We start from the raw sequence: 7,695 nt of genomic DNA, 5'->3' as shown, positions 1-7,695 counted from the left end.
TAGAGTTCCAGAGACTTGTAGTATCAATGCCAAGGTACCTTGAAGCTGTTCTGGTGGCACATGGGGCCCCAACATTGTATTGTACTGAGAGACTTTATGCTGTTTACCCATCTGTATATATGGAAACAGTGTATGTGACATACCTAAGATTCCCTAATATTGTTTTAACCTAATTTTGTTTTTATTGTGTTTTTATAGAACGTGAATTGTAGACTAAGAGGACATAAGTCATGTCTGAGAAACAGACTCGATCTATATTTTCCATGTACACTAACTTGAAGGAAAACTGATAAAATGATTGTTACAAAGGTGGTTTTCCAAAAAGTGAAATATGTTTAAATTAAAATCCAGACATGGATGCTACAACACAGTCAGACATATTTGGTTCAAAACGTTCATCAGTGTATAGTTCAGTGTTATCTGCAAATGACAGGAACTTGACAGAAAGGTGCTATAAAAATAAACCATTACATAACTATCTTACATATATCTTTCAAGGTTGAAAAATGTAACACTAGAGCTTTGAGAAGAAATTTTTGCAAGTCAGTTTACAGTTGTTTGTGTGGAGTCTGACAAAGAGACACTGAATAATCATAAATACCAAGTCCACCATAGACTGGTTCAGTGAACATAGTGTTGAATGTGTGTAAGTGTGTGAGTGTGTGTGCTTCAGAAACACTGTAGAAGGAAAGAGTGCCGGCCGACCAGTCCAGATACACTCCTACTTTATTAGAGGGAGGCGACGGTGGAGAAATGTAAATGACCTTATTGTTGTGCCAGGCACTGAATCTATTAAAGGAGTAGTCCAGACTCCAAGACTTCTCATTGCATCCAAACAGACAGTCATCACTCTCTCCTTTTCTGCTGATTCCTTTATACGCCACTGATATAAAAGCACCTCTACCGCTCCATTCAGCCTCCCAGTAACAGCGTCCAGACAGACTCTCTCGACAGAGAACCTGTGAACATCTATCAAATCTGTCTAAATGATCAGGATAGGGCTGTGGTTCTTTCATATATGTCACCTTCCTGTTCTCTTCAGACAAAGATAAACAAATGTCTGCTGTGTTTGGATCCAGTGAGAGATCACAGGCATCTGAACACAAGAACAGTGATTAGCATCTAAAATTACATGTGAATGTGTGTCTGTAAAAAAGACAGTAGCAAAGAGTACCTACATTTCCAAAGTCCTGGTGTGATTCTGAAGTGTTCATTATGGTCCAGACTAAAGGAACACAAATAATGAAACCAAAGAGTCATAATTAGCTGATCTATCTATCTATCTATCTATCTATCTATCTATCTATCTATCTATCTAATAGCACCATACAGTGCCTCAGCTGATACCATGGAGATGATGCTTTTCTGGTGTGGAGTGCACACGCAAAAACACTGCAGAGAGATATTGTTACTTTGTAAAACTTCATGGAAAAGCCAGAGCAGACTAAAGTAAATTTCATGTGCAATTTAAGTTACTCTATGAAAATAATTCATTAAAAATGCATCACAACCCAACATTTATGGTTTTACAACATTAATGTGGCTAATATGATCACCCTAGTCCTTAAACTGTACATTTAAATTAAATTAAATTATTCTTGACATACTTGAGTTGTTCCAGTGTGCAGTTTGGGTCATTGAGTCTCTCAGAGAGCAGCTTGACTCCTGAATCCCCTGGGTGATTGTAGCTCAGATCTAGCTCTTTCAGGTGTGATGTTGCTGATCTCAGTGCTGAAGCCAGATAACAACAGCCTACCTCTGTCACCATACAGCCAGATAATCTACAAACAGAAAGTAATTAAATTTTGTATTGTGTACCAGTATTTTCCCTTTGGTCTGGTTATGAGCTCTTATTGCCTGGACCCTAATGTTGTAATTTGCTTTAGACTTGATATTGGTGTTCAGCCTTGAGTATGCTTTTGAGTCCACAAAAATAATTGTTTTCAAACACTTCTAAGCACCTCAGTATCTCCAGGTGACAGTTTGTAGTCTTCAGTGCATGAGAGATCAGCTTTACACCTGAATCCTGCAGGTCATTGTTACTCAAGTCCAGCACTCTCAGCAGGGAATTTGATGACTGCAGAGCTGAAGTTACAATTTCACAGCACTGATCAGTGAGATTAGAGCCAGCAAGTCTGAAAGAGAATGAAATACAAATTTAGGAGGGAACAAAATTGTTTCAATAATTAAAGATCAAGCTCCTACTCTTTTTGTTAGTATTTTATCTTTACTACTATTTCTCTTGGATCTATGAAGGAGCCTGTGGGTCTTCCCTCATAGGATTTTAACCCTCTGGGGTCGAAGCCCGCACCAGTGCAGTCTGCCTCGTGTTTTCTTGATGACCGTGAAAATAACTAAAAATACTCCATTATTTTTTATCATACAGATAAGAATGAGGTATTGTTTGAAACTGCAAAGGGTCTACTTTTATTTGTGTATAGTCATTATAACAACAAAACAGTGTGCTTTTGTAAAATAAATAAAAACAGGGTGCGCTCTCTGCTGCCTCGGTCTCTGTCACCTCTCTTCACAGATACGGAAATAAAACAACCTGAATCTCAGCGAATACTTGCCTCAAAGACACGAGAAATATATGTATAGAAAGCTTGAAATGCCTACTTTTAAATTGTCTACTGAGGTCTGCCTATTTTTAAATTAAATGAAGTCACGTCCAAAACAAATATTCTCTGATAAAGTAATCCGTATGAAACCAACGCTATGTCCAGTTTTCCCCGTCTCAACTCATTATCTCTAATGCGATCACGCCCACGAGTTGATCGTGCTTTTCAAATTCTAAACATCCACGTGAGACGCGCGACATGTAAACGCCCACACCACCCCTGTAAACAAATGTGAAGAGTTCATCCTGGCTACTTTCTGTTTCTGGAAGAAGACGTGCTGAGAAGAATAACCCAGAATTTACCTCAGAAGAACACAACGCGATGCGTCGCGCAGATTGATCCAGTGGAGGACATCATTCTGATGAGTAGTCTAAGATTACTTGCATCTGTTGTTATTGTGTACACATTTTACTAGTTAGACTTTTCCCAAACTATAATTCCTGCCTACATGTATGAAATATGTCATTTCATTGTCTCATTGGAGTAAATGATAATGAGTGACACCTGCACCACTCACCGGTCTCAAATCCCACGGAGGAGCTCCAGAAGGATAAAAGGAGGAGTGACGACAGTGAAGGACGAGAGAGGACCAGGCCTGGATTTTATGTTGTTGTTTTATCCGGCAGTCATCTGTGAAGGGCTGCCGCTTTTACTTTCGTTTTGTGTTTGTTTATTTATTAAAGTTTTGTGTTTGAATGTTCGCCGGTTCCCACCTCCTTCTTCCCGATTTACGAACTTTGTTACATTGGTGCCGAAACCCGGGAGGAAAGAGGGACACCCTGTCAGAGAGCCCTCGCTGCTGAGGGGGGTCGCGGTGCTGAGGAGATGGGGCAGCAGGAAGAAGCAGAGACTGCCAGTGGCTGCCTGAGGCGGTGGTGCTGGAGCAATGGAAGACGAGGTGGGACGGAGGGCTCGCTCCCATGCTCCTGGGTCGAGGAGGTGTGGCTGCCGTCCGAGAGGAAGCGGAGGAGTCGGCGCCGTTCACCAAGAGGCCGGAGCCTGCTGCCGTCCGCCATGTTTGGGGAGGAGCAGGGAACGGGGGACTCGCTGCCGGCTGCCCTCGACCGGAGTAGCCATCGCCATCCGCCAGGAGGCGGAGGAGCATCGGGCCGTCCACCAAAGATGTCCAGTACCATCGCATGGCACTGCGAGCTCCTCATCCTTCCGTCTCCTTTTCTCTCGCCTTGTCTGTCCTTACCCCCAGGTATGCCACGGCCGCCGTGATTGGCTTCCCCCAGAGAGGGAGGGGGAGTAGAGCGCAGTCTCGGGAGTACCCCCGGCCTGCAAAGGGGCGCTGTGAGCATGTGACGAGTGGGGTGGGGCCGAGAGCCGTGGGAACGGAGCGAGGCCGGTGGAGTAAATGAAAATGAGCGACACCTGCGCCACTTACCGGTCTTGAGTCCCACAGAGGAGCTCCGGAAGGATAAAAGGAGGAGTAACGACAGTGAAGGACGAGAGAGGACCAGGCCTGGATTTTATGTTGTTGTTTTATGCGGCAGTCGTCCGTGAGGGGCTGCCGCTTTTACTTTCATTTTGTGTTTATTTATTTTTTAAAGTTTTATGTTTAAATGTTTGCCGGTTCCCGCCACCTCCTTCCCGAACTACGAATGTCATGGAGTAAATGATAATGCACGACACCTGTGCTACTCACCGGTCTGGAGTCCCACAGAGGAGCCCAGGAAGGATAAAAGGAGTAACGACAGTGAAGGACGAGAGAGGACCAGGCCTGGATTTTATGTTGTTGTTTTATGCGGCAGTCGTCCGTGAGGGGCTGCCGCTTTTACTTTCATTTTGTGTTTATTTATTAAAGTTTTGTATTTGAATGTTCGCCGGTTCCCGCCTCCTTCTTCCCGATCTACGAACTTTGTTACAAACATATAAAAGTAGTACGAGTGTTAACACTATGATATTAGAGTCTATGAATGTTTGGCACAAAGATGTGTTACTGTTCAAGTCTCAGTGTTGACCTTCACTGTGTTTATTTTTATTATACTGTGTTGTAAATAAAATACAAATAATACAAATAATAATAAAAATACAAATATTCCAAAACCCACATTAATTTACTCTCTTCACACTCTTTCCTACCTGCCTCAGTCACTTATGTATGAAATCAAGTGAAACATTTTGAAATATGTGTCATTTCATTGTCTAAATGTCTCACAACGCCAAGATGTTTGTTTAATGTTTTATAACATATAAAACCACAAGATATAAAAGTAGTGTGAGTGTTAAACACTATGAATGATTGTTTGGCATAAAGGTGGGTTACTGTTCAAGTCTCAGTGTTCAGATCAGTACGTTCAATCATGTGCCCTTGACCTCCATTGTGTATATTTGTATTATACTGTACTGTAAATAAAATACAAATAATAATCAAAAACCCACATTATTTTACTCTACTCACTCTCTTTCTTACCAACCTCAGTAACATTCATATTGATGGCCCATTATGGGAGGCCCTTTGTCTCTCAGGTGTGGATCACTAAATATTCATGGCCATTGTCACTCCCTCGCAAATGCCTTTCTAACACAAATCATGTCTTACAAAAGTTAAATCAATATATTGTTTTCAGTGAATAGGACAATTTTCACAACATTTTGTAGCAGAAACTCCAGTCTACCACATCCAGTTCTCAAAAGTCTTGTGAACAAATATTTTGTGTGTGTTTTATGGCCTTATTTCAGTGACTTAAAATTTTAGTTTTTCACTAACCACTGAAACACAACAACTTTGTTTTCTCAAAAACACAAATATGTACATTCACGCTGCTCACATATTATTGTAGCCCAGAAAAACTAATGTAAAACTCATTAATGAGCATGTTTGGAACAATGGACAAGTTTCCTAGCTCTGTCAGAGCACAACGGATACTCTGGCCCTCATTGTTTCAAAGCCCAGACACCAAACTGACGAAGGCCAACTTCAGCCAACAGCTAACTAACACATAAAGTCTGCATCTGTAGTCCACAGATGCCCAAAAATGGCTCATCACTGGCCAAAGTCTACAAGTCAGCTTGGTGTTTCACAGGCTTTACAGTAGGTAGTCAACAAAAATGCCTATTACTGCTGTGCGTACAACCCAGTCACGTGTGAAAATCTTTCACAAAATCACCACCAGGTGGTGCAAAGGGACAGTTGACACCATTGCTCAATAAAGATGAAATTGTGGCATTTCCACTTGTAAACAAAGATTAAAATAATGAAATAAATCAGTGGTAATATTTATAACAACAATAAAGCATTATAACATTTGATCTCAAATTATTCATCATATAAATGTGTAATGTTAAGTGAAGTGACGTGTGGCCAAGTATGGTGTCCCATACTCAGAATTTGTGCTCTGCATTTAACCCATCCAAGTGCACACACACAGCAGTGAACACACACCCGGAGCAGTGGGCAGCCATTGCTGCGGCGCCCAGGGAGAAGTTGGGGGTTCGGTGCCTTGCTCACTGGTCTCACCTCAGTCGTGGTATTGAAGGTGGAGAGAGCACTGGTTATTCACTTCCCCCACCTACAATTCCTGCCGGACCTGAGACTCGAACCTGTGACCTTCGGGTTACAAGTCCAACTCCCTATCCATTAGGCCACGACATTTTGTCCATGAGTTGATGGTGAAAGTGAATTGAATTGACGTGGCTAAATATGGTGTCACATACTCAGAATTGTGCTCTGCATTTAACCCATCCAAGTGCACACACACAGCAGTGAACACACACCCGGAGCAGTGGGCAGCCATTGCTGCGGCGCCCAGGGAGAAGTTGGGGGTTCGGTGCCTTGCTCACTGGTCTCACCTCAGTCGTGGTATTGAAGGTGGAGAGAGCACTGGTTATTCACTTCCCCCACCTACAATTCCTGCCGGACCTGAGACTCAAACCTGTGACCTTCGGGTTACAAGTCCAAATCCCTATCCATTAGGCCACGACATTTTGTCCATGAGTTGATGAACTACACTAGCCTGCCACCGGCTGGTGAGAGTAGCCGCTTGCAGTCGGGGCGGAATTAAAAGCGGAGACGTCAAGTCGGACACTTTCTGCTCCCGTTAGACTTTCTGCTCCCAGTAGTGACACACTCGCTGTGTTTGCATACTCTATCACAGATGAAGTGAATTAAATGCAATATTTGTCAAATACACAGACGTTTCAGAAAAGTTTTCATGAGCAACAGAAACACTTTTTATATACTGCACAGCGCCATCTGTTCATGAATAAAGTTCAACCCTAACATATACTATTTAAAACACCAATAAAGTGGGGGTATTTTATCAGCATTTTTTTTTTAAACGTGACTCAATATAACAGTGCGACTACACTAAAAATGCTTTTACTGTTATAAAAACACAGATTTGTGAGCATTATTGGAATTGAATTGTTAGAATAAACACGCAACACACGTTGTGCTTGTCATCCCAGAATCTAACCAATGAGAATAAAGTGTGTCGTCATCAAGGCTTTCGCAGCCGATTTTGAGCAACTGCAGCACCTGACCTCGGCGGCTGGTCTTGTTTTGCTCTCGCGGTACTTTGATGACACATAAGAACTCAGATAAACCGTATATTGCCGTAGTCGTGTGTTTATTAGTCACGTTGAATCAATGAAAGCAGTTCAATCTTCTATTTATTCAGCTGCAGCGATAGGCATTTTCTGGGTGTCTTCTGCGAGGCGTATTTGGAGTTTCAGCGCGAGAGCGCCCTCCAGTTTTTTTCAACAGGGATATGATAAAATGGCTGAAAAATCACATGTGGATGAGCTGAACAGCTTAGCAACTACCCAGAACATGCTAAAAACCGCAGTTTTAGCAATGTGCTAAACCCCATAGCAATGGTGTAAACTAGTGATGTTACGTTCTGTGCCGAGGCTTCGGAGCGTGTGTCAAGCAGCTTTCAGTGAAGCGCGTATCGAGGCTTATATAGCTTTAGAGCAATGACGTAATTGATGACGTCCGAAGCCTCACTTGGCCTGACTGGTTCAGGAAGCGGTTCGAATCTTGTAAATGCGCAGTCCTCTGCCCTGTTAAACCCAGTCACTAGGGCTGCACGATTAATCGAATGCGATTGTCATGCGCATTTTG

General features: G+C 42.5%; 1 pseudogene; it reads right to left on the bottom strand.

The window, feature by feature from the left end:
* Positions 1-461: 461 nt before the first annotated feature.
* The window catches only part of LOC107654080 (protein NLRC3-like), an 11,148-nt pseudogene continuing 3,914 nt past the window's right edge, over positions 462-7,695 (bottom strand).

The sequence above is a fragment of the Sinocyclocheilus anshuiensis genome, unplaced genomic scaffold (assembly GCF_001515605.1).
Source record: "Sinocyclocheilus anshuiensis isolate Anshui unplaced genomic scaffold, SAMN03320099.WGS_v1.1 scaffold683, whole genome shotgun sequence".
Classification (NCBI taxonomy): domain Eukaryota; kingdom Metazoa; phylum Chordata; class Actinopteri; order Cypriniformes; family Cyprinidae; genus Sinocyclocheilus; species Sinocyclocheilus anshuiensis.
This window is presented reverse-complemented; position numbering and strand designations above follow the sequence as displayed.